The sequence below is a fragment of the Neofelis nebulosa genome, chromosome 2 (genome assembly GCF_028018385.1).
Source record: "Neofelis nebulosa isolate mNeoNeb1 chromosome 2, mNeoNeb1.pri, whole genome shotgun sequence".
In the NCBI taxonomy this organism is placed as follows: Eukaryota; Metazoa; Chordata; class Mammalia; order Carnivora; family Felidae; genus Neofelis; species Neofelis nebulosa.
The window spans coordinates 148588118-148614519 of NC_080783.1; the positions used below are offsets into that span (position 1 = coordinate 148588118).

A 26402-nucleotide genomic window follows, 5' to 3' on the forward strand; every position below is an offset into this window, starting at 1 on the left:
TCTTTTACATCTTTGGTTAGATTTATTCCTAGGTATTTTATGCTTCTTGGTGCAATTGTGAATGGGATCAGTTTCTTTATTTGTCTTTCTGTTGCTTCATTGTTAGTGTATAAGAATGCAACTGATTTCTGTACATTGATTTTGTATCTGGCAACTTTGCTGAATTCATGTATCAGTTCTAGCAGACTTTTGGTGGAGTCTATCGGATTTTCCATGTATAATATCATGTCATCTGCAAAAAGCGAAAGCTTGACTTCATCTTTGCCAATTTGGATGCCTTTGATTTCCTTTTGTTGTCTGATTGCTGATGCTAGAACTTCCAGCACTATATTAAACAGCAGCGGTGAGAGTGGGCATCCCTGTCCTGTTCCTGATCTCAGGGAAAAAGCTCTCAGTTTTTCCCCATTGAGGATGATGTTAGCTGTGGGCTTTTCATAAATGGCTTTGATGATCTTTAAGTATGTTCCTTCTATCCCGACTTTCTCAAGGGTTTTTATTAAGAAAGGGTGCTGGATTTTGTCAAAGGCCTTTTCTGCATCGATTGACAGGATCATATGGTTCTTCTCTTTTTTTTTGTTAATGTGATGTATCACGTTGATCGATTTGCGAATGTTGAACCAGCCCTGCATCCCAGGAATGAATCCCACTTGATCATGGTGAATAATTCTTTTTATATGCTGTTGAATTCGATTTGCTAGTATCTTATTGAGAATTTTTGCATCCATATTCATCAGGGATATTGGCCTGTAGTTCTCTTTTTTTACTGGGTCTCTGTCTGGTTTAGGAATCAAAGTAATACTGGCTTCATAGAATGAGTCTGGAAGTTTTCCTTCCCTTTCTATTTCTTGGAATAGCTTGAGAAGGATAGGTATTATCTCTGCTTTAAACGTCTGGTAGAACTCCCCTGGGAAGCCATCTGGTCCTGGACTCTTATTTGTTGGGAGATTTTTGATAACCGATTCAATTTCTTCGCTGGTTATGGGTCTGTTCAAGCTTTCTATTTCCTCCTGATTGAGTTTTGGAAGAGTGTGGGTGTTTAGGAATTTGTCCATTTCTGCCAGGTTGTCCAATTTGTTGGCATATAATTTTTCATAGTATTCCCTGATAATTGTTTGTATCTCTGAGGGATTGGTTGTAATCATTCCATTTTCATTCATGATTTTATCTATTTGGGTCATCTCCCTTTTCTTTTTGAGAAGCCTGGCTAGAGGTTTGTCAATTTTGTTTATTTTTTCAAAAAACCAACTCTTGGTTTCGTTGATCTGCTCTACAGTTTTTTTAGATTCTATATTGTTTATTTCTGCTCTGATCTTTATGATTTCTCTTCTTCTGCTGGGTTTAGGCTGCCTTTGCTGTTCTGCTTCTATTTCCTTTAGGTGTGCTGTTAGATTTTGTATTTGGGATTTTTCTTGTTTCTTGAGATAGGCCTGGATTGCAATGTATTTTCCTCTCAGGACTGCCTTCGCTGCGTCCCAAAGCGTTTGGATTGTTGTATTTTCATTTTCGTTTGTTTCCATATATTTTTTAATTTCTTCTCTAATTGCCTGGTTGACCCACTCATTCGTTAGTAGGGTGTTCTTTAACCTCCATGCTTTTGGAGGTTTTCCAGACTTTTTCCTGTGGTTGATTTCAAGCTTCATAGCATTGTGGTCTGAAAGTATGCATGGTATAATTTCAATTCTTGTAAACTTATGAAGGGCTGTTTTGTGACCCAGTATATGATCTATCTTGGAGAATGTTCCATGTGCACTCGAGAAGAAAGTATATTCTGTTGCTTTCGGATGCAGAGTTCTAAATATATCTGTCAAGTCCATCTGATCCAATGTATCATTCAGGGCCCTTGTTTCTTTATTGACTGTGTGTCTAGATGATCTATCCATTTCTGTAAGTGGGGTGTTAAAGTCCCCTGCAATGACCACATTCTTATCAATAAGGTTGCTTATGTTTATGAGTAACTGTTTTATATATCTGGGGGCTCCGGTATTTGGCGCATAGACATTTATAATTGTTAGCTCTTCCTGATGGATAGACCCTGTAATTATTATATAATGCCCTTCTTCATCTCTTGTTACAGCCTTTAATTTAAAGTCTAGTTTGTCTGATATAAGTATGGCTACTCCAGCTTTCTTTTGGCTTCCAGTAGCATGATAAATAGTTCTCCATCCCCTCACTCTCAATCTAAAGGTGTCCTCAGATCTAAAATGAGTCTCTTGTAGACAGCAAATAGATGGGTCTTGTTTTTTTATCCATTCTGATACCCTATGTCTTTTGGTTGGCGCATTTAATCCATTTACATTCAGTGTTATTATAGAAAGATACGGGTTTAGAGTCATTGTGATGTCTGTATGTTTTATGCTTGTAGTGATGTCTCTGGTACTTTGTCTCACAGGATCCCCCTTAGGATCTCTTGTAGGGCTGGTTTCGTGGTGACAAATTCCTTCAGTTTTTGTTTGTTTGGGAAGACCTTTATCTCTCCTTCTATTCTAAATGACAGACTTGCTGGATAAAGGATTCTCGGCTGCATATTTTTTCTGTTTAGCACACTGAAGATATCGTGCCAAGCCTTTCTGGCCTGCCAAGTTTCAAAGGAGAGATCAGTCACGAGTCTTATAGGTCTCCCTTTATATGTGAGGGCACGTTTATCCCTTGCTGCTTTCAGAATTTTCTCTTTATCCTTGTATTTTGCCAGTTTCACTATGATATGTCGTGCAGAAGATCGATTCAAGTTACGTCTGAAGGGAGTTCTCTGTGCCTCTTGGATTTCAATGCCTTTTTCCTTCCCCAGTTCAGGGAAGTTCTCAGCTATAATTTCTTCAAGTACCCCTTCAGCACCTTTCCCTCTCTCTTCCTCCTCTGGGATACCAATTATGCGTATATTATTTCTTTTTAGTGTATCACTTAGTTCTCTAATTTTCCCCTCATACTCCTGGATTTTTTTATCTCTCTTTCTTTCAGCTTCCTCTTTCTCCATAACTTTATCTTCTAGTTCACCTATTCTCTCCTCTGCCTCTTCAATCCGAGCCGTGGTGGTTTCCATTTTGTTTTGCATTTCGTTTAAAGCGTTTTTCAGCTCCTCGTGACTGTTCCTTAGTCCCTTGATCTCTGTAGCAAGAGATTCTCTGCTGTCCTGTATACTGTTTTCAAGCCCAGCGATTAATTTTATGACTATTATTCTAAATTCACTTTCTGTTATATTATTTAAATCCTTTTTGATCAGTTCATTAGCTGTTGTTATTTCCTGGAGATTCTTCTGAGGGGAATTCTTCCGTTTGGTCATTTTGGACAGTCCCTGGAGTGGTGAGGACCCGCAGGGCACTTCCCCCGTGCTGTGGTGTATAACTGGAGTTGGTGGGCGGGGCCGCAGTCCGACCTGATGTCTGCCCCCAGCCCACCGCTGGGGCCACAGTCAGACTGGTGTGTGCCTTCTCTTCCCCTCTCCTAGGGGCGGGATTCACTGTGGGGTGGTGTGGCCCGTCTGGTCTACTTGCACACTGCCAGGCTTGTGGTGCTGGGGAGCTGGCGTATTAGCTGGGGTGGGTAGGCAAGGTGCACGGGGGCGGGAGGGGCAGGCTTAGCTCGCTTCTCCTTAGGTGATCCACTTCAGGAGGGGCCCTGTGGCAGCGGGAGGGAGTCAGATCCGCTGCCGGAGGTTTGGCTCCGCAGAAGCACAGAGTTGGGTGTTTGTGCGGAGCGAGCAAGTTCCCTGGCAGGAACTGGTTCTCTTTGGGATTTTGGCTGGGGGATGGGCGGGGGAGATGGCGCTGGCGAGCGCCTTTGTTCCCCGCCAAGCTGAGCTCTGCTGTCCGGGGGCTCAGCAGCTCTCCCTCCCTTTGTCCTCCAGCCTTCCCGCTTTCTGAGCAGAGCTGTTAACTTCTGACCTCCCAGACGCTAAGTCGCGCTTGCTGTCGGAACACAGTCCGTCCGGCCCCTCCGCTTTTGCCAGCCCGACTCGGGGGCTCTGCTTGGCCGGTGAGCCGCCCCTCCGCCCCGGCTCCCTCCCGCCAGTCCGTGGAGCGCGCACCGCCTCGCCGCCCTTCCTACCCTCTTCCGTGGGCCTCTCGTCTGCGCTTGGCTCCGGAGACTCCGTTCTGCTAATCCTCTGGCGGTTTTCTGGGTTCTTTAGGCAGGTGTAGGTGGAATCTAAGTGATTAGCAGGACGCGCGGTGAGCCCAGCGTCCTCCTACGCCGCCATCTTCCGGAACCTCCCTGGCTTTAGCTCTTAATCTCATTGTTGATTATTCAATCATTTTGTGTTCTGTATGATTATTAGCGAATGAAACAAGGAAGAAGCCAAAGGTGACCTCTACCTCATATTGAATTCATGTACGTAGAACATCGAGTTCTACCTGGAATTCAGTGTTGACTGTTAACCTCGGTCAGGAGCTTTTTGGCAAAGTAGTTCACGTGTCTCCTTGTTTCCTGCCACATGACAGTCCTCCTTGACATTTTCCCTTCTTTACCTATCAGCTCATCACTGGATATAATATTGTCTGATCTGGGGCGCCAGGATGGCTCAATCAGTTGAGCATCTGACTTCGGCTCAGGTCATGATCTCGAGTCCGTGAGTTCAAGCCCCACATCAGGCCCTGTGTTGACAGCTCGGAGCCTGGAGCCTGCTTCAGATTCTGTGTCTCCCTCTCTCTCTGCCCCTCCCCACTCATGCTCTGTCTCACTCTCAAAAATGAATAAATGTCTAAAAAAATAAAAATAAAAAATAAAAAAATATTGTCTGATCATTAAAGTCCATTGCCTTCTGTACTCTCCCTTGGGATGCTGAAATCTTAGGTTTTGTGATTAGAACTGGGTGGTAATCTCATGTGGATTCTCTGTCTTCAGAAAGATCATCAATGAGTTTTACTGACTCGACAAATGGGCGCAGTAATAAACAGTCACTACCCAGTAGTGTTATGGTGAGGACTCCAGTGTGAAAGCCTGCTGCGTTGTAGGTGTTTGTTAAGTTCCAAGTAGTATTATCATTGGAACCAAGGTCACGCCTTGGTAGCCAGCACCCACGTAGAATTTCCAAGCATCAATAACGTACAGGAGCTTCTGGATGGCTATCTCGAAGAACCAATGTTCTTCTGGAACTCTGACCCATTATCAATCACTGACTTCCCCTGCCATGCCTTTGAGTACTGCTGTTTCGAATAGAGGGAGGGGGGTTGGGCAGGATGAGGCAATTTTCTGCAATATAGAAAAGCTGAAAAGAATCAGCAACTTCAATGCTACCGTCCCTACCAACAGATAGTGACCTCAAGGCTGTCTTTGCAGCAACCAGATTCACTAGTATCTGCCAGAACGGAGACCTCCTGTTGATGTAAAACGCTTTTGTAAGGTGTCATGTATGGTGGCCAAAAGATACACAAGCAGCTGCATTTCAGTGGAATGAGAGGTGGCTGCAAGCAGGAGACTGAAGACAAAAGACAGACAGACACATCAGAACCCCATTCCCCACTGAAACCTGTCAATGGGCTTCACATCATCCACAGGATAAACTTGATACTCCTCAACATAGAATATAAGAGGCTTCATTTTTTGACCCCTGCTTCCCCTGACCTTGCCCTGCACCATTGATCTGCCTGGAAGATTCTTCCACAGCACCCTGGTCTCCCTTTCTTATTGGATAAGACTAATCTCAGGCATCAACCCCTCCTGGAAACTGCATTACCGTCTTTCCTCTCTGACCACTAGGTGGGATTAGGCATCCTTCCTCTATACTCCCTTCTACCACTCCATTTACCACAGTATTTATAATCGTTAAGTATCTTTTTCCTCCATTTGACTGTGATTTTCTCAAGGGCGAGAGCCATGTCTTATTCATTTTCTTATTCTCTGTACCACGAACAAAGCCTAAGACATGGTAGGAGTGTAATAAATGTTCAATGGATGAATAATAGGCTCCAAATAATAGGAAATGGCTATGGAGAGATGATAAATGCCATCCAGAAGTCTGACCTGCTATATCAGAAATGGAAGCACTAACTTTGAGCCAAATGATCAGACAAAGAAGCTGAGCCCATAAGAGCAGCAGTGTCTATCCCTTCCAGCCCCAGCCCTGCAGACCCGGCCCAGATGGCTCTCTCTGGGGCAAACTCTATCAGTAGTTGGTTGATACCATTATCCCCCTCCTTTAATGACCATTTTCGACTCCCTTCATCCTGAGCTAGCTCCTCTTCTGGTCGGCGTGACTTACCTCATGGAATGTCCCAGACCTTCATCCTTGAAGGATCTGAGCCCCTGAGCCTCCTCACAGGCCATGGTTGCTGTATTTTCCATTTATACCAAAACTGGGTAAGAGAATACCTAAAGATGCCTACGTGGTTCGCCTGGGTGGTAAGCATAGGTTCCCCCCTGCCCGCCCTGATGTAGAAGAGCAGCCCTACCTCTTCTCTGTCAGGGTCAAATCCTGCCGCTAAGATGATGGTCTCCTAGCACAGGGAGTCCAAAGTGTCCTACCAGGAGCCAGAATTTAGAGTCCAGTGGGACTTTTGCTATGTCCTCAGATGGAAGCTTCCTGCTTTTGAAAATCAAGACCTCAAAGCCTGCAGAGCCAAGAGCTATGGGGAAGGGAAGTACCAAGTCTTCAAGGGGGTCACTGAGAGTAGCGATAAGCAGAGGCACACCTACTTTCACCCCTTGGATCCTGAACCCATCTGTCCTTCCTACTGGGGCACGGCTCCTTATAATGGTTGTTGATTTAGAAAGTACACTGCCTCCTAGAAGATAACTCCTGATCCTCATAGATACCCTCCCCAAGCCTATGCTACAGTGTTGCCTTCAACAGGCCATTCCATCACTCCAGCAGACGGCTTTATCTTAGGTAGTGTTATGAGATAGGATGAGTGTATCCCATTGCCGTGTCCCCTCGGGTGCACCTCCCTTGCCATAAAGTGGGTCCCATGTGTGACATGATGCGATGCAGGACACCTGTTGATCTATCAAATAGTCCAAGCCCTCACTTCCAGTGGTACAAGCTGAGGCTCTGCAGACAGAAAAGGCAAACCCCGGAATATAATTTTTTCAAGTTAAAATGGATTTCTGCCCCTCCTAACGCTGTAGCTAACTTGCAACCAAGTGGATGATTGGTGATCTCAAAGGATAATGCCATATTCGGAATTATTCCCTGTTGGTTGACAGATCAGACATTTGGTAGCAGCAATAGCTATATTAGTTTGGTGAGTGGGAGCCAGGCTGTGGGCCCATGTCTGGCCTCCAACATCCACCATGGCCATTGCATCCGTGCACCCACTGTGCCAGCATTGTGGTGATGGATGGCAGTGGCTAGCTGATGTCAACTAGCTTAGTCCATCTATATTCTTGTTTGTTTAATGCCTCTTCTGTGTCGGACGCTCTCTGGTGGATGTTATACCTGTGATACCAAGATCTTCCTACTTCATGCCCACGCCCACAAGAATGCCTCTTCCCCAGACCTCCTTGTCTTCCAATCTTCTTTCTTCTGGCTCCTGACCATTTAGCCAAGACATTTGCCATTGCCCATGAGTTTGTGTATATTCTCCTTTCCCACAAAGTGGATGAGCAGGTACACCATTTGAAGCTATGGTCATAGGGAGGATCTCCACTGATCGGTGACCCTTGAGTAGGACTCAGTGCATAGCAATCCACTTTTGATTTGTAGCACGGACCAAGTCCACACATCAATGAACCAAACTGGGCCCTTTATATTCTCCATCAACTCCATCAACATAAGAGACCTCCACACAGCCACAGGTGTGCAGTGAGGGAGAGGCAGTGCAGCGGTGGTGAATGATGACATGGGGTCTGGGCCACATGGTCACACCATCTACTTGTGCCCTCTGGCCCTGCTTATGTCCAATCCCAAGTGTACCCCTTCCATTTTTCAATGGACTACTTCTGGGCTTACCCCCTTAACATTATGACTTGTTGAGTCTGACCAAAAAAAAAAAAAAAAAAAACCGTTTATGATGGACAATTCTAGTCTCATAACCATTTGATGACCAACAGGCAGAATCCCAAAGCATACCAGAAGCTGCATTTCATAATGTGTACAGTCTATTCTCTGGACCCTCCTATTGAACTTGGTCATTTGGTGGGATTTCTGACCTTATGTGATATCCCCACTCTGTCATGCCCATTTCTTTGAAACTTTTCATCATTTCTGTCACCAACTATCATGGTGATTCATTTCTTCTTCATTTTATGTGGACCACTACTTTCTCCAAGTTTCTGGGAGCCATCCTAGCAGAATATTAGCAACATGCTAGGATCCTTACCAGACATCCTGTATCCCAGATGAGTGACTCATATCAGAAAATTCTCCCTTTTATAACTTTATATTCCACCCACCTAGATCCAGTATTCCCAGAACCTAGTCCCTCAAATAATGTTCCAGACCCTGCCAATACCTGTTGGCTAGATCCTGCAATTCCTTCAAGTCATAGTATGTCTCTTCCCCTAGAAGAACCAGCACTTTCCCCAGCAAGGCCATGTTGGGATTTAATCCTATGTATTGGTCTGGCTGCCAAGAAAAGGGATGTGGGGACAGATCTTAAAGGGAACGGGACGCATTTGTCTTGCAAGACTGAGGCCTCTGCTTCTCCTTCAAGCAAGAGAAGAGGGTAGTGCTAGTCTTTAACAAAGAGAAGTGGGCTACTTCTTGGGTTCAGAGGATTTAGGGGAATCTGGGGCCTCCAGATGTTCAAATGCATTGACTCAGATGTCGCTGTCTCTTATCTCAAGGTCCTGCTCTTTCCCTATCAGAACCCTGGCCTGGCATGGTACACCTACCTAGGTTGAACATTCAACCTTTCCTGGAACTCGCTCATCTTATGATTAAGTTCTAGCCCTGACCTTCAACTTTTTCTGCCCACTAACTACAAGAGTTGAGGCTCACTTTATATCCAATCCGTGAAGCTTTGTGGTTTTCACACTGAGCCTTTAATTGCTAGCTAATTACTCTCCTTTTCCAAAGCATTAATTGCCCCCAGCAATATAGCCATTCAGTGCCACTGTTCTTATAATTGCTAGTTCCCCATATTTGTCAAATGCCCAATAGATTCACCCACTAGTGCTTTCCCTTCCACCAGCATCCCATCCAAGGTCACCACTGCTACCTTGTGCCAGGGTCTATCACTGCTCCTCCTACTCCTAGAGATGGGGGTCCTCATTACCAGTGGCTATCAGGTGACCAAGTTCCAGAATCCCATCTTAGATCTCCTTTCTCAGACCACTCCTGATACAAACTGTTTACGTTGGGCTCTCTGAGAATTAGACTTTGAATCAGAGATTTATGTACAGGATACTTATTAGTATCTGCTCTAGGAAATCACCATTTGTAGAAGGAAAAGCAAAGGGAAGGAAAGAAGGTTTGGCCAAGGGAGAAGCTGGGCTACAGTGTAGTCAAAACAAAGGCCTCAGCCAACCTGACAGAGACCTCTGAAGCTGGTTTGTGCATAGAAGTTGTCCCAAGCTGGGGTGAGGTAGAAAGATCTTTGTCCCTCCTGAAAACCAATCTTTGGATACAGGATGCCCCAGCAAAGGGGCATGCCTTGGGTGAAGAGCGTCACTGAAGCAGAGGCAATTAGCAGAGAGGGTTGACAGCTGAGGGCTATCAGGCAACAGCTCTCCTAGCAGCTGGAGGAGTAAACCCTTCACTCCTGAGGGGGACCTGGGGGCTACAGCATAGTGACTACTCAGAACCCAGTTCCACTTCTTATTAACTATGTGACCATGAGTAAGTCAGTCGTGGCCTCTGCACCTTAGTTTCCTGATCTATAAAGTAGCTCTGTAATGACCTATAATGATCTATAATGACCACCTCGTAGGGTTGTCACGAAGATGAAATGAGATAATAATGTAATGCACCTTAAGACACAACCTGGCACATGATAAGCGCTGTGTCTTTTTTGTAGCTATAAAAAGCTTAGGGTTTGTATGGGATAGCTAAGACTAAAGTATAGGCTACAGCAGAAGGAATTGCTAAACTGTGGTCAGTGGGAGCTTAGAAGAGGGGTGAAGATCAGGGGAACAAAGAACAGTTTCAAAGAGGACATGGTCAACAGATACGTGGAATTTAGAAAGATGCGACAGGAGGGGACAGCTTCCAGGTAACATATTCACAAGAGCAAAGGCCCAGGAAGCAGACAGGGCATTTGCAGGGCAGTGAGGAAGTCATCGGGGCTGCTACAGTGCTTCCTGCCCAGAAGCTGGCTGGGAGAAGAGTGGGTCATGGAAGCTTAAAAATCCACGCAGAAACTGCTGCTCTGAGACCTCAATGGACCATGGTACAGTTGGGCTCAGAAGCGGTGTGGGTGTGTCCCTGAGGAATGACACATCTTGGCAGGAGAGGGAAAGGGAGGAGGATGGAGACAAGGAAGAGAGAAGGATGAGGAGAGACAGACACAAAGAAGAGAAACATGCCAAGGAGACAGAAAGCTGAGGACAAATTGGGATTAAAAGTCAATCCAGGGGTGCCTGGATGGCTCAGTCGGTTAAGCGTCCAACTTTGGCTCAGGTCATGATCTCATGGTTCGTGGCTTCCAGTCCCGCGCCAGGCTCTGTGCTGACAGCTCAGAGCCTGGAGCCTGCTTTTGATTCTGTCTCCCTCTCTCTCTGCCCCTCCCCTGCTTGCACTCGGTCTCTTTCTCTCTCTCTCTCTCTCTCTCTCTCTCAAAAATAAATAAACATTAAAAAAAATTTTTTAATAATAAAAATTTTATTTTAATTTATTTTATATTTTTTATATATTTCATATAATTTATTTTATATTTTTTTAATAATAAAAAATAAAAGAGGAAAAGAGAATACCAGAAATGAAGAAGAAATGTGGACTAGTGCTTTAAGAAATGATGGTCTTTTAATTTCTGAAGCTCTGATACAAAGAATTAGTGTGGTAGAAACAAAATAACAATAATAGTTTAGAGCTAGGTCAGCTGTGTTACTTCCTCGGAAAACAATACGAATACACTTATTAAGGCGCCCTGTGTTTTCCTATATTATAAATAGTTCTAAATTAACGTCCCTTCCCAAAATGCCTACTTTTCCAACAGGTGCAATATGACACCATCTGCCCAACAAAGGATCTAAATGTCACCAACTTCATAAGAAAATGTAATTGGCTGTTTAGGACCCTACTTCACTATGATGATATTTAATAATTTGTACTTATAGAGCATGTAGGGGCATAAAATGAATTATAAATGTTAACTCTCTAACTCACACAGTAACTCCTTAGAAAGACAGGAAACACGACAACTCCCCTTTTAACAGATCCATTCATTCAACAAACATTTATTGGCCTCCTGCATGCCAGGCATTGTAATGATGCAGAAATCTGGCTACGTGAAGTTTGAGCGCCTGCTTCCCAAGCAGAAATGAGAGTCTCCCAAGAGCAGGAACCCTGACGTTTCCTCTCTGAAGTCCTAGGGCCCAGCACTGCACCTGGAAAAAAGAGAATCATTGCATAAATGCATGCAGATTTTTTAAAAAAGTAAATACCACAAATTAGCTACAAGTCTGTGCTACTGTTATTAAAAACATAAACCCAGAGACTTTTGACCTCCGAGCCATTGTTAGCCACTGGACCTCACTTCCTGTGGAACCCGCTTCACCTCGTGCTCTTCAGATCTGCCACACTGTAAAACATTCACCCACCGACTGTTGCCAAATATGCCATTTCTGTAGCCCTTTGCATTTACTGGGGAAGAGGTCGAGGCTGGGCCCCACACTAAGATTTGCTTTTTTCTTAAAGATGTTGGCTTCTGTGAAGATTTTTATACCGAGCGGAAAAATAGAATTCTGAATCTAGAAATCACTCCAAGTCAATATCCTCTTGTTAGTCCGGGTTGGGTGTGGGAAAGTTCCACTTGGCAGTTGTGATGAATCACGAGGTCCCGACTACTCTCCGATGGTCAGCAGAGAATAGGAATGATTTGGACACCTGGCTTCTGTCTCGCTCAGGTCTGAATCCCCAGCAAGATTCTTCACAAGGTGTCTGGCAGCTTAACCCCATCTGCCAGGGTCCAAAACCTACGTGTGCCATACCAAAATCCTGGTGAAATGGCGAAAAAGATGAAGTGACAAGTTCGTGCCCAATTCTTGCACTTTCCCCCTGCCACATGCCAGTGTGGACGCCATTAAAGAGCCAGACTGCTACAATCAGGAAGGAAGGGAGCCCTTTGCTCTCAGAACTAAGGCAACGGTGCCACCGGGGCTAGTCATGAAGCAGAATCTCTCCAAGGGAGGAGCAAAGTGACACCAAAAGGTCCAGGTGGCCCTCCCCAAGCCTGGGGCTATTGCCCTTCGGACATTCCCGGCAGAAGACCCATTTTCACAAATGTCGAAATTCCAGCCCCAGACGCTCGCTAGGCCAAGATACACCCTACATAAGTTACTGGCTATTTCAATTATTCAGGTTATCATCTGTGTTCTCCTTTTGCCCCCTGACTTTCTCAGTGAATGACTGTATAAACCTACTGGTCTCTAAAGACCTTCAAAGCATTTACACGTAGACAGTGTATCTGAGGAAGGCCAGAGAAGTCCAAAGAAGAGAACTTGCTTTCCTCATTCTTTAAAAAACATATCCTGTATCACTTGGCTGAAATTTACATCGGGAGGAAAAAAATAAAAAATAAAAAGAGTCTCACAGTTTCTTTCTTCTGCTTTTCAGGGGAGGGGGTGGCATTGTCTGTCTACAGCTGAGCCCACAGTTGTACATGAAAGTTAATATTTCCAGGGCCCTGCGTGGGATACCTTTCCCAGAATTCATGTTCTCAATGGGAAACTGAAATAGCGCGTGAGAGTTACCCTAAGTAGATTTAAATAATTAAATTCAAAAATTCTCAAACCACTTGCTGTTTCAAATTTATTTCTTTAATAACAACTCAGACTCAGCAACAGACTGGATTAAGATTTCATTTATTCGAAATTTAAGGTATATCCAGCCCTGGGTGTTGTTTTTAAGTATTTAAGGGGAAATTTGTGCGTGGTGAAAATGAAGAGGCTGTAGCATTATAAATTCATTTCCTCTATTAGAAGCAGGGCCCCGCCTGCACGCCGCAGCTGTTCGGGGAGGTAGTCCCGGCAGGCTGAAGGGCGCGCCGCGGAGCAGACGACCCTTTGTTTCCCCACGAGGGGAGATTTGGCCGGCCCCACACCCTCAGCAACAACTATTTCCTCAGTGGCGCCAGGCAGTTGGGCAGAATCATCTGGGGTGGTTTTCATGTGGCAAAGCAAAGCATCCTCTGGGATTCCAGAGAGACTTCTGAGGATCCATTTTCATCCGTGACCTCAAATCATGCCTGGTACCGGGCACAGAGGACGGGAGGCCACGGTGGCCTGAGCCGAGTTCGCTGACCTCTGGAATAACCCGCCCCGATACAGGCGGCAAGGCAGAGAGCGACTCGGAAAGCAGGTGTTACATCGCAGGTAACAGCCCCACGGTACTTACTATTCATGCTAACAGTTTTACAAACAAGTGAGTTTCTTATACATTCATCGCCACCCCCAGGCATTCATATTCTTTTTAAGTACGGAAACCTTAATTAGATTTTGACCACAGACCCGGATTTGACTTACCCTGACAGGGTTTCCATTAGTGTAATCTGTGGGGGAATTCACTGTTTTAACATCTGTGTGCCTGAGGCCTATCTCACATTTACTGCAAAACTCTGAAAAGCCTCCCTTGTATGGCTGTATGTTTCCTCATGCTCCCAATTTCACAGAAGTCATTTCAGCACCAAACGGTAATTAGCAAAGGGATGGGCCTCAGCTGACATGAATGCAATTTATTGTTTTCCACGAGGCCCTGAACCAAGCAAACAAAGAACACAGTCTAGCTGTCTGGCATTTTATTAACTTGTATTGTGCAGTGCACCTTACTGAAGGGAGATCTTCGGGAGAAATTCAGCAGTTTGTGTGTGGCAACACGCAGACTTTGGAAGAATATTCATTTCAGTTCAATTAGGCAAGTTTTGTGGTACCTCAGTCTGTAATATAGGACAGCCACTTTTATAATTATCTTCCATATTAACTTTATCATCGCCAGACTTTTGCATAAATGCAACCTTTCATCTTTAAAATGCCAACACTTCTTCAATTTTGGCAACCGTACAGCACTGCTAATTATTTGCTCATTATGTGTGGTTAACTGATGAATCATTAATAAATGAATGAATGGCTAATATATTTTTATGGTAATTGGAGATATAACTGATTGCAGACTTCCTTAGCTTCTCAAAACGGCACTGAATGAGCAGTGGCTGCCTAATTGTTTACAGATGATATTTATGCCCCCACCCAGTGTTTCCCACAGTTGTGGTTTATCACTGGCATATTCTCATCAGTCCAGAGTGGCGGCTCGCCGAGGACCAGTCTGGGCAGAGGGGAGCGGGCAGCTGCATAACCGTGCTTCCTTCCCTTATGTTTCTGTCACCTCGTTTGTCTCAGCTCAGCTGACACGTAGCCATGTATGGGCCTCAGGGCCACTTGCTAGCAATTCGAAGACTTCTCGTGGATTCTCTTCTCCTGCGCATCGGCGGGGCCACGGCCATAACACTGCTGCGGTTACCCCTAGTCAACAACATATAAAGAGTTGGACGCGGACACGGGACCACGCACGCCATCCAACCGCCACTTGCCTTGGCTGGCACGCCCCGAGGAAAGGTGTGGCCAGTGGCCACGCAGCCTGGCGTCTCTGTGGTTGAGGAGCCGAAGGAGACCCTTTGCAAAGTTTGGTTACAAGCCTGCAGTTCAGTTTGCACCACCGACAGAAGTCCAGAAAATAAAATGGACCGGAGATGCTCCACTCCGTTCCCTGACTCGCCGTTCGTGGCTGGTTAGTGGGTTTGGAGGTAACTGCTGTGTTACAAAAATTGTATCCATCGTGCACCTCCGTCACCACCTATAGGTTAAAGACAAAGAGTCTGCATTTGTCGACGATTCTCGTGAAAATGAAAGATAGAATACTGGCCAAATAAGTCGACGATTCTCGTGAAAATGAAAGATAGAATACTGGCCAAATAAGGCTTGTTTAGCTTTATACAAACAGACGGAAGATCAAGTTAAAAATGCAAAGGAGATTACCAATTCTTAATTATAATTATTTAACCAGGTGGGTAGTTTCTCCTAATGAACATTTCCATGAAAACAGAATAACTAATGACAGTCTTAAAGAAGCCTTTGTCTTTCCATGTACTAATGATCACATTTATAAATATGCAGCAAGGCCCCCGTGTACATTGCTAATGATAAGTAATTAAGCACCAGGCGTGGGAAGCCAGTGAAAAGGGTCATGTTAATGCAAGAGAGGAAATTAAAAATGCAATAAAATAAGTTGCCTAGAAAAGATTAAATAAACTTCTGGCTTCTCCTTCCAGAAAGAAAAGAACGGTTCCCCATTCTCACAGTAATGCCGTGTCAAGCCATTCAACAGCTGGTTAGAAAGTCAGACAGTACGGGTGTCAGCCTGCTCACTGCCCCCATCCCCATTTTATCCTACTGGTTTGCAGGCAGGGGATGTGGCTTCAAAGGGCACTTGGGTCACTGGAGGAGGAAAATGGACCCCTACAAAAGGCAGGGGCCGGCCAGCAAGGACGGACACCTGCCACTGTGAAATTAAACTGAACTTTGTTGTTATTGCTGATACACCACTTGCTTATGAAACCATACGGACTAGCCTGGGTTTTTCTCATCTTTTAGACGGCAGAGAGGACAAACAGGTTGACTTTTCCAACACAGTAGAATAACCTCGGTCTTTCTTCACATCGTCTGGTTCCCCACCAGACCCCAAGCTCCTGGAAGATGAGATCATGACTCTGTGTGAGTAGACACCGTATCCCTCACACCTAGCACTGTACCACACATACACTGAGTGCTTAATAAATGCTGGTTGGATAAGTGAATGAATGAATGTTCAGAATAGAGCATCTCTAAGCCAAGTTAGCAGTTTGTGAGAGAGTCCTTTAACATCACTCCCAGACCAAGCAGCCCTGCCACAGAAAAACACTTGGGCCCAGTGGAAAGATGTGACACATTTCCCTCTTATTCAGGTCCTGAGAAAGGCACCAGTTCTTTCTTCCACATACCATCACCAAAAGGAACAGAAACGTGAGGCTTCAACAAAAAAATCAGTCTTTGCAACACAAATCATACAGTTGGCATGAGACTCCTGGTTGGTGATTGAGTTAAGCATTTCCATTAAGCATTAAAGACACACAGAATGGGGGAGAGGGGAGGGGCACCTGGGTGGTTCAGTCGGTTAAGCAATCAACTTCAGCTTAGGTCGTGATTTCTCTGCTCCTGAGTTCAAGCCCCCTGTCAGGCTCTGTGCTGACAGCTTCAGATCCTGTGTGTCCCTGTCTCTCTCTCTCTGTCCCCGCCCGTACCCTGCTCGAACTCTCTCTCTCTCTCTCTCAAAAATAAAAACACTAAAAAAAAATTTTTTTTAAATAAAAACGGGGAGAAAAGACAGAATGAGTAAGTGGACTTCTTGGCCAAAGTAACAGGACTCATATCTGGATCTCCAACGCTCTTAAATAAGGGCAATTTGGGTTCTTTTTTAAAAGTGTCTTAGTGGGGCGCCTGGGTGGCTCAGTCGGTTAAGCGGCCCACTTCCGCTCAGGTCATGACTTGGCTCAGGTCATGATCTCACGGTCCATGAGTTCGAGCCCCGCATCCAGCTCTGTGCTGACAGCTGAGAGCCTGGAGCCTCTTTCAGATTCTGTGTCTCCCTGTCTCTGACCCTCCCCCGTTCATGCTCTGTCTCTCTCTGTCTCAAAAATAAAGAAACGTTAAAATAAAAAATAAATAAATAAAATTAAAGTGTCTTAGTGAAGCTCTTAAGCCACTGAAGGTTTTTTTTTTTTCTTTCAAACATTTCAAACTCGCTGATTTCCAGTCTCTCAAGGCTTCCACATTCCCTAACTCTTCTTTCTGGTTAATCCCTCAGCGAAGGCAATCTAATTTTCTGCCGCTGCGGTCCAGGGTTAACAAGAAGGCAACCTTGATCTGAAGAAAACAGCAGCGGCAAACAAAAATTAAACCGTGGTTGGATATTTTGGGTAGTGTTTCCTTTTCCTCCCCCCCCCAACCCCCCCGCCTCTCTTTTTTCTTAAACGAGTTCTAAGAAGCGAGTCACAAGGCAGAAAATCCAAGGCTTGGATCTTCCCGGCCTGTTTTAATATTCCTTCTGAATTCAAATGAACCATTTCCTTTTACATAAAATCTTCGACAAGGCCACACTTCTTTTGTTATCAGAGCGTTGTCATCCGCAAGCCTGCTCGGCTCTCATAAAGGCAATTTAGTACCTGACGCGCGCACGGGCCTAGATGGGCCTCGCAAATAAGGGGCTCCCGGGGCGGGGGGGTGGGGTGGGGGGACCCCGGGGAGGACGGCCGGCTGCGGGGACACCTAAGGCGCGCCTTCCATCAACTTCTCAGGCGGGGCCTCGGTGTCTCGGGAAAGTCCGGCCCGCGGCAGGGACGCTCGGCAAGCGCATCCTGACCCCCAGCGGCCGGCCCCGTCATCGGACCCACGCTGGTTCCCACTCCTGCGGATCCCCGCGCCCCCTGGACCCCTTCGCTTTAATTGACAATTAAAACAAACTTCAGTTCTCACAGAATCAACCGGGTGAAATTTCGCAACGCGAGTTGCACAACTCCATTCCCTCGAAGCAAAACCAACAGTTCCCCCCCCCCCCGAGGTTTCACTCCACACCTCTGCGTTGGTTGCTGAACTTCCCCCTCGAGTTTCTCTTCCCACACACACCGCTTTATTTCAGAGGCAGCCATGGAGACGGTTTCGGTATGTTTCTGGGGGTCCCCGCCTCGTGCCCGGCCCGGTGCTGAGCTGGCGGTGCCGCGACGCCCCGGTGCGATCGGGCGCGTTTCCAAGCGGAGCGCGGCGCCGACCCCCAGCCCGGAGGGGTGGGGGCGCTTGTGGCTCCTGCCCGGCCGCCGTCATCACACAACCCGGATAAGGCTTCCTGGCCTGGAACGACACGTAGTCACCCGGCCGGTGGTAGGGGTGCCCGACTGAGCAAGCAAAAGTGTGGCACGCTGCGGCTCGTCGTTATACTAAAAAAAATATTTGTTGTTTATCTGAAGTTCAGATTCAACTCGGGGTTCTCTATTTTATCCCGCAACCTCACCTCCTCATTTGGTGGTTGTATTACTGACCAGCTGCTGACCAGACCCTTGGATAGTCCAGGGGGCCTGGGTGCCCCCTAAGAATTGAGCAAGGATATATACACATTTATATTTGTATATTTGTATATTTGAAAAAAATATATATTTTTTTCAACCGTAGAAAAATAGAATGGGGTTCTAGAACCTCTCTGGAGGATCAGACCTCCTGGGCATTGGCCCATGTCTCAGACTGTTAGTCCTCCTCCCTCCCCCTCTCTTCAGAGGGGAGGCAAGCCCCTGTCCTGAAGGGTCTCTTTCCCACAGTCAGCCTTGCAGAGAATCTGCCACCCGAATCCTTGGCCGCAGATGTTGAAACAAAAGTCATAAACAAGGTAATTTTAGGGGATACTAGATTAAACCGCAGCTTGGTCTTTAAGGGTTAGAAGTGCCTACATTCTCAACTGCCGTTTGTATCCACTGAAATGCTAAAAAGTTCAAAAACCGAGTTTTGGATTACTGTTATCTGTCTGCCATTAAAAAAAAAAAAAGAAGGCTATAGCCTTGGGAATACTGTACGTATCTGTTACCAACAACTCTGAAAACCACCTCTGCGGGCTTGTCAGTTAAACCAAATGTTAAATGGAAAATATTTGGCGGGATTTAAAATTAGACCCACACACATTACTTACAGATGTTTCCATGAAAAACACTTGAAACTGAACCACACCAAGTAATAAACCCCACAATGGTGTATTTTTTATACCCCAAGTTAATTTTTATTATATAAGTAGCCATATGAAGAAGGTATTGCATACTGCTTAAATTAAATACGGAGGAATGAAATCAGCAGTATCCCTTTACAGCATATGGCCCAGCAAATCAAATTACAAAGCTTTCCACATCTCATTAACTGCAATGAGTACAGTGAGTTTTCTAATAAGTCACATCTTTTTCATGTGAGTGGTGAGCAGTGACTTATTGTAAGAATTCACAGGATGACCCTTGTGCTGAAATTAAGAACTAATCTAAAATGGGCAGGGTCATCTGGTCAAGACTGATCATAACATTTCCTCATTATTGTTTTAGTTGGCATTGAAGCATATGTTTTCCCGGTGCCCCAGCTGAAAAATGCCTTTGATAATTTCACTGACAGCAAATAACCCACACACTGCCATTTAATGAGTTCAGGCAGGATTAGCTGACAATAAAGAATATAGTATAAATGTTTTTATTAGAACTGATTTATTTTTTAGCTGCAAGAAGAAGAAGAAGAAGACGTCACGTGGAAATGCTGAGCTGACTTCCCCTTGGGATGGCCATGGTGGCAATGGTGCTGCAGGTAAAAGGCAGGAGTCGTCCTGAGAGCCCAGGCCTGGCCAAGACCGTGCCTTTGGGCTGCAAATGGTGAAAGGAAAACACCAGCTGGAACCCACACTCAGATGTCGGGTTCCTTCTTTGCACAACAAGGAAAAAACACTTCTACAATTGCTCATCATGTGGCCTTTGGCTGAGATGAATTACCAATTTACAACCTCTTGTGTTTGGAGAGAAGCAAACTGTGCTCTTCTGAGGCAAGAATCAGGAACCTAAAAATCATTCAAGCCTTCTTGTTTATAAGGCCAGAGTGAGGCCAAAAATCCATTTCCTTCTGTGCTCTAAGCCCTTTCAATGACGAGTTTCTCACCATCTGCACTAATAAATATGGACTGGTGTGTGTATAACCATGCACGGAGGAGAAAGGAAGAGTGAAAGGAGTTTAAATGGTTGCAAATTGCTCTCCTGCTGAGATAACAGCAGTTTGCATGTGAGCCTCAGTTGTTACACATTAAGAATGGGCATTTGGCTTCTTTTCACACAGCTGTGAGAGAAGGGGTAGGTTTCCACCAGCGAGAAAAGAGGTCTGTTCTTAGGGAGACAGGCTTGCTGGTGGCATCTTGCCCAGAAGCTCTTTCTTCCCAGCTCCAACTGTGGGGACTGGAGACAGGATACGCAGATAAGTCCCGGAGTTGGGCGGGAGGGGATCTTTGGCACCGGTGACGTGAGCCCTGAGATGGGGACCATTCACCCCAAACCTCAGCAGAGACCAAAGGTATCAAAACGGAGGCAAGGCCAGACAGTTGATGTAGCCAGCATGTAAGAAAGTGATCCTTGGGGCACCTGGGTGGTTCAATTGGTTGAGTGTCCCTTCGGCTCAGGTCATGATCTCACAGTTCATGAGTTCAAGCCCCACATCAGGCTCACTGCTGTGAGGTAAGAGCCCGCTTCTGATTCTCTGTCCCCCTCTCTCTCTGCCCATCCCCTACTTGTGCACTCTCAAAAATAATGAATAAACATTAAAAAAAAAAAAAAGAAAAGAAAGTTATCCTTGAGGTCAAGGTGGACTGCTGGAAAGATCTGAAAGTTTAGGCACAAGTGGACATAGGATAATATGTCCTGGGAATATGCAAAAAAACACCATTAAGAAAATGGTGTATGGGGTAGCAGGGCCTGGCAGGGAGGGCAGCATAGGAAAGGCTCTCAGGGCTGACTGAGACTCAGAGGTGTCCTCCCAAACAGAAAGAAGTGACTCCTTGTTCGCAACATAATGTAGTGTGCAATTATGGGAGCTTCCAAGAGACTGCCCGGTGAACTACGGAAGAGTCACAGGAGTGGAAAAGCAGCCACGTAAAAGTGCTCCCTGAACATCCGTCCATCAGAAAGTGCACTTCGGTGAATGCTAAGGAGCATGAAAAGACCCTTCAGTCCAAACACCTAAATACATCCTCCAACAGAATGCAGACTGCTCCCAGACGGGAATACGGAACCCGAGTCTCATACCTCCCCTCTCAGGCGATGAGAATGTGCGGGAAGAGGACCGTAGGAAGCAAGGGAGACTCGGAAGCGCTGCATTCGAGGGAGGAGACAGAGAGCAAGAACTGGAAATGAAGCAGAGGGTCAGCCACTGAGCCCAGGCTACAGTGGGATCAGGTTTGGAAGACGAGCGAGAAAGATCACTCACTACGGAGGGAAGATGCTTAAGAAGCACAGCAGCTATGGCTTGGATGCCTGGGTGGCTCAGCCAGCGAAGCAGCCAACTCTTGATTTCAGCTCAGGTCATGATCTCAGGGTCGTGAGTTTGAGCCATGCATTGGGCTCTGCACTGGGAGTGGAGCCTACTTAAAAGAAGAAGGTAGAAGATATAAAAAGAAAGAAGACGACGAAGCAGCAGCAGCAGCTATGGCTGGGAGGGGAAGGAGCTGTTAAGGGTGCCAAGCCTTCAGCAACACCCAAGACAAAATGCTGAGGTGGGGTGTGGGGGAGTTAAATACAATCCTTGGTATTAAACACAATCCTCCTCACCCAATCCCTGGCGAGAAGGAATTCCTAGTTACCACCCAAAGCAACTGTTCAGGAAAATGGTATGTGGTTTACCTGTGGTTTCTTCTACGTCTTCAAAATGAAACCCGTATTATCATCTAATTTCACCCTTCAGTTATAATGCAAACTGCCAAGCACTTGGTTACACAGACCCTGGCTACTTAACTAGAACCTAGACGAGGACAATCCCTGCGTATTGCTAGGTAACAATAACAAACTAACTAATATTTGCACAACTTTACAGTTTACAATGTGTTGTCATAACGCTTCTCATTTGCCCTTCATTACTTTGCTCTGAAAGAGGCAACTTGGCCGTAGCTAGGAAGTAAAAGAGCCAGATCTCAGAACCTGAGTCTTCAGATGCCAGGCCTGGTGTAATTTTTATTACAGCAAATAGCTTTTATGTACTATTAAGATAACACAAAAATGCTCTGGCTGTCTGAGGAAATATCCATGTTCTGCTCTTGAGAGACTGCATTCAGGGCTTGAGGCAAAGTTCTCCAGAAGAATCCACCCTCTCCTAAGTTCCCTCAGAATGCCTCTAAATCTAATGTATGTGATGGTCTGCCTTTATTCCTCCCTGACTGGCACAGACAGGACAGTCTTGCCAAGATGGCATCCTTAAGACAGATGATTGGTAGGACATTCCCCTCACCCCACCCTTGGTAGCTGCTTATTGACTGCTTGGTTGCTTTGGGGCTGAAAGAAGAACATAAGAGCGGCACCTGGGTGGCTCTGTTGGTTAAGCATCCGACTTCAGCTCAGGTCATGATCTCACGGTTCATGAGTTTGAGCCCCACGTCAGGCTCCGTGCTGACAGCTCAGAGCCTGGAGCCTGCTTCAGATTCTGTGTCTCCCTCTCTGTCTGCTCCTCCCCCACTCACACTCTGTCTCTCAAAAATAAATAAGCGCTAAAAAAAAAAAAAAAAAGAACACAAGAAAAAAAATCATGTACACGCTTGAATGACAGACAAAAGGACCGTAATAAATGAACCCACGTAGTTCTTAACGCAGCATCAGCCAAGGAAACAGCTCACAGGAACCAGAGTGGAGTTACCGGGTGGTGCCCTCCATATGTGCCTTTGCCTTCTTTCTCCTGTGTCTTCCTCTTTCTGTCCATCTCCACCACTGGTGGTGCTCAGGATATAAGTCGCTCTCTAAAGAAAATAGGAAACTCTCTGGGGCGCCTGGGTGGCGCAGTCGGTTAAGCGTCCGACTTCAGCCAGGTCACGATCTCGCGGTCCGTGAGTTCGAGCCCCGCGTCAGGCTCTGGGCTGATGGCTCAGAGCCTGGAGCCTGTTTCCGATTCTGTGTCTCCCTCTCTCTCTGCCCCTCCCCCGTTCATGCTATGTCTCTCTCTGTCCCAAAAATAAATAAAAAACGTTGAAAAAAAAATTTAAAAAAAGAAAATAGGAAACTCTCACTCCTTTCTGCCTTCTTGCCCCCAACTCTAGCTGGTGAGCAGGGCCCAACTTAAAGAGGGTTCTTGAAGAAGAAAGATATAAAGGCTCCAGATGAATGTTAAAGGTTAGTGCAAGTAGATTATAAAACTTCTGCTCCAAGTAGGAGGCTTTGGAGGCCTCGTCCTCTACCGTAGTCTCTAAAACTTGGTATTAGACACTCCCCTCCCGGTTACCCAAAGCAACCAAACATTGTACAGACGGCCCAAGGCACTTTATGCAGGTAATTGACGTAGGCATTATGGTAATGGATAGAAAACAGTTTAAACCTGGGAAAACATTCCTCCTGGTCATATTCTTCTTTCCCAGACGTCCCAAATGCTACCATTTGGCCCCACGCTATTACCTACAGCCTTCCTTCATTCCAGCCAACAATGGCTTCCAGCAGTCCCACAATTCTCTTCTCCGTCGCCTCCAAACTCCAACCCAAGATACCCCCAGGAGCACTTCCTTCATGTTTTCTGGGCTTTTCCATCTTCCTTTGAAGTTCCTCTCACTGACTCTGGGAAGACTTCGTAGTACTGTGTTCCCCAAATTGCAGATTGGCAAAGCCTTGACAAGTACCCTGTTTATGTATGGAAAAATTAACAATCATTTACAGGTTAAGATTCACACAGTCTTAGGGGCTGAAAGGGACACTTGAAGCAGTATTTGTCAGTTTGCAAACATTTCTCTGGCTTCTGACAACTTCCATCTATACAGTGAGGGTTCCGGGCCTTTGTGTCTAATGTTCTAGAAGCCACATAGTTGGAGTTCCAGTGCAAAAACCTGGGCCATAGGTACAGCTTCCTCCCTTCTTGTCCACACTCTTCATTCCGTCATGCTGTGTGTGCACGTATAAACATGAGCCAACTTGCCTGCCTTCACTCTACTCGAATGCTCATCAATTTGAGACCAAGGAGCAATTTTTATCTTTATACCTTAAATACTTAATATCGGATTGGCCACTGAATCGTATTTTCTTAATTGCAAATGTAAACACTCTACCTTATCCACATTTGTATCCACCCACCACAGGCCACCACCCCCTCCTTGGATGTTTTGCATATCCAAGATGCTTGATAAAAGCTTTTGAATGGCTAAATGAATGAAGAACCTTTCGTATCTGGTTATTTCAATGAGTACCGCTTGCCAGTTGATTGGAACTAAAGTCCCTAATTTTCAAGCTAGGTTTACCTTCCAAATGTGTTCTCCCATGGTCTTGGCTCCCCCGTTAAATAGCTGTATCGCTCAGCAATTACACAACCTTGCTTTACCTCCGTTTCCTCATCTGTAAAATGGGGATAAAAACTGTGCTTGCATGAAAGAATTAAATGAGGAAACCCATCAAAGCCCCAAGAACAGTGGCTAGCAATACGTCGCAAAATGCTCAATAAAGGTGACTACTGTTCTTTTAAACTTTGTCCAGCATACGCTTCATTACATATCACTGTGATTCTTGTGTAATGTGTCGACTTCAAAAAGACTATAAGCTCATGTCTGTCTTGGTCTTATCCCCGGCGTGGTGGTCAGGTAGGGGGTAGGTGGTCAATAAATGTCTGAAGGCACCCAGACAAGTATGGGAAGGAATATTTTATGGCTGGCACACATTTCCACAGCCTTTTTGGGTGCTCTGAATGACAGTGTTGATGCATGCTCCTACACCATTCAAGATGCAGGAGTGGTTAAGATGCCAAGTGGTTAAGAGCACAGACGGCAAAGCCAGCGACAAAGGACATGAATCCTTGGCTCCACTACTTACCAGAATGTGATCTTACGTGACTTAACTTCTGTGCCTCATTTTCCTCATCTGCAAAAGGGGAATAGTAATAATAGTACCAACCTAAAAGGGGTTTTATGAAGACTAAACAAGTTAATGTTCGAAAAGCCCCTAGCGTTCTATAAATGTCAGCTGCTATCATCATCATCATCACTTGTGAGTAAAGACAAGACACAAAGAAGACCTGAGAGTGAAAACAGGTGCGTGGCCTGGTGCTTGGGGGTGAAAAAGAAACGTGCCATACGGGCGCCTGGGTGGCTCAGGCGACTCTTGATTTTGGCTTAGGTTTCTATCTCATGGGTTCATGGGTTCGAGCCCCATGTCAGGCTCTGTGCTGACAGAGCAGAGCCTGCTTGGGATTCTCTCTCCCTCTTTCCTTCTTTCTCTGCCCCCTCCCCACCCTCTTAAAATAAATAAACTTTGAAGCAAAAGAAATAAGGAGAGCAAATTAAGCTTCTCTTTTGGGGCACCTGAGTGGCTCAGTGGATGACGCGTCCGACTCTTGATTTTGGCTCAGGTCATGATCTGATGCTTTCTGAGTTTGAGCCACGCATAGGACTTCTCCACTCCGAGCAGCAGAACCTGCTTGAGATTCTCTCTTTCTCCCTCTCCCTCTGTACTTCCTCTGCTCTCTCTCTAAAAAAATAAATAAATAAACATTAAAACAAAACAAAACAAAACAAAAAAACATTGTGCCACAAATACAGAGAATCTGTGGGATGGTTGAAAAGCAGTACTCAAAATAAACATGAAGGTGTGCCATGACAATTTAGCTGTCATCAATATACCGTGGGAATATTTTAGGTTCACCCAATCAAGGCCATACTTGAGGATAGGGGGTCACGGGGTGGGGGAGGGGGAGGGTTTTCAGAAGAGTGTCTGATTGGCAAAATGCAAACACTGCCTTGCCCACCATCTCCCATCACAAAGGTGGAGGCACACCTGTGGCCCAACACCCCTCCTCCAGTCTTATGGCTGGAACCACTCTTCCCACCTTGCCAGCTCCTCCTGACCTGGGTTTTCTCATCACACTCCAGTTCAGAGACCCTCCAGATGTGGGGCTCTCCGCGGCTCCAGGAAACTTTAGGAAAAGACATCTTCGGTCTCAGAGCGATTGAAGGGCAGGCATGGGATTGGAGGAAGGAATGCAGAGAGCTTTGCTTCTTCTGTTTCCTACTGTGTGCCCACGATGGCTTCGGCGCCCCCTGCAGCCCAAAGCCGGGAGGTGATTTTCAGCTCACCACACTTAGCCAGGGATTGATTTTAAAATTATTCATGATTAGCCATCTCACCACTATCTACCTGCCTCAAGATTAGATGCTGCCCCTGTGTTACCATCCTCTTACAAGGGCCTGAAATCAAAATCTCATGGCTGGAATTTATCTGCCAAAATACACCGTGGCTTGAGAGCTCTTTTTTCAAGTCTTTGCATAACCTACCTATCTAATTCATGGCATGCAAATTATATTGCAAATCCTACGTCAGGGACAGAAACATGTCGTGGTTCTGTTACAGTCAGTACCTTATTTGTTATATCTATTGCAGACCATGACCTTCTGATATTTATTACCCCCACCCCTTACCCGTGTGCACAAATTGAAATGGGTCTCTGAAGATACATCATGAATGGGTCAACTTTACTCAAGATTCTTGGCTCTTACATAACACTACACTTACATAATAAAGACTGGTGCGGCTACTTAAGTAAGTTTTGCAAGATGTTAA

The 26402-nt window shown here is 45.6% G+C and overlaps 1 long non-coding RNA gene across 4 annotated transcripts in view; it reads right to left on the minus strand.

Annotated features, from left to right (window-relative positions):
* Positions 1-13811: 13811 nt before the first annotated feature.
* Positions 13812-26402, minus strand: part of LOC131504428 (uncharacterized) — a 32617-nt gene continuing 20026 nt past the window's right edge. The window contains exons 2-8 of one of the 4 annotated variants that reach the window (XR_009257992.1): positions 25148-25313; positions 24660-24707; positions 24095-24188; positions 23265-23483; positions 17692-22615; positions 16062-16108; positions 13812-14878 (exon numbers count right to left, since the gene is read on the minus strand). This is a non-coding gene — a long non-coding RNA (uncharacterized LOC131504428). The remainder of the gene's footprint in view (positions 14879-16061; positions 16109-17691; positions 22616-23264; positions 23484-24094; positions 24189-24659; positions 24708-25147; positions 25314-26402) is intronic. The other 3 variants (XR_009257993.1, XR_009257991.1, XR_009257994.1) reach the window with 3 other exon arrangements.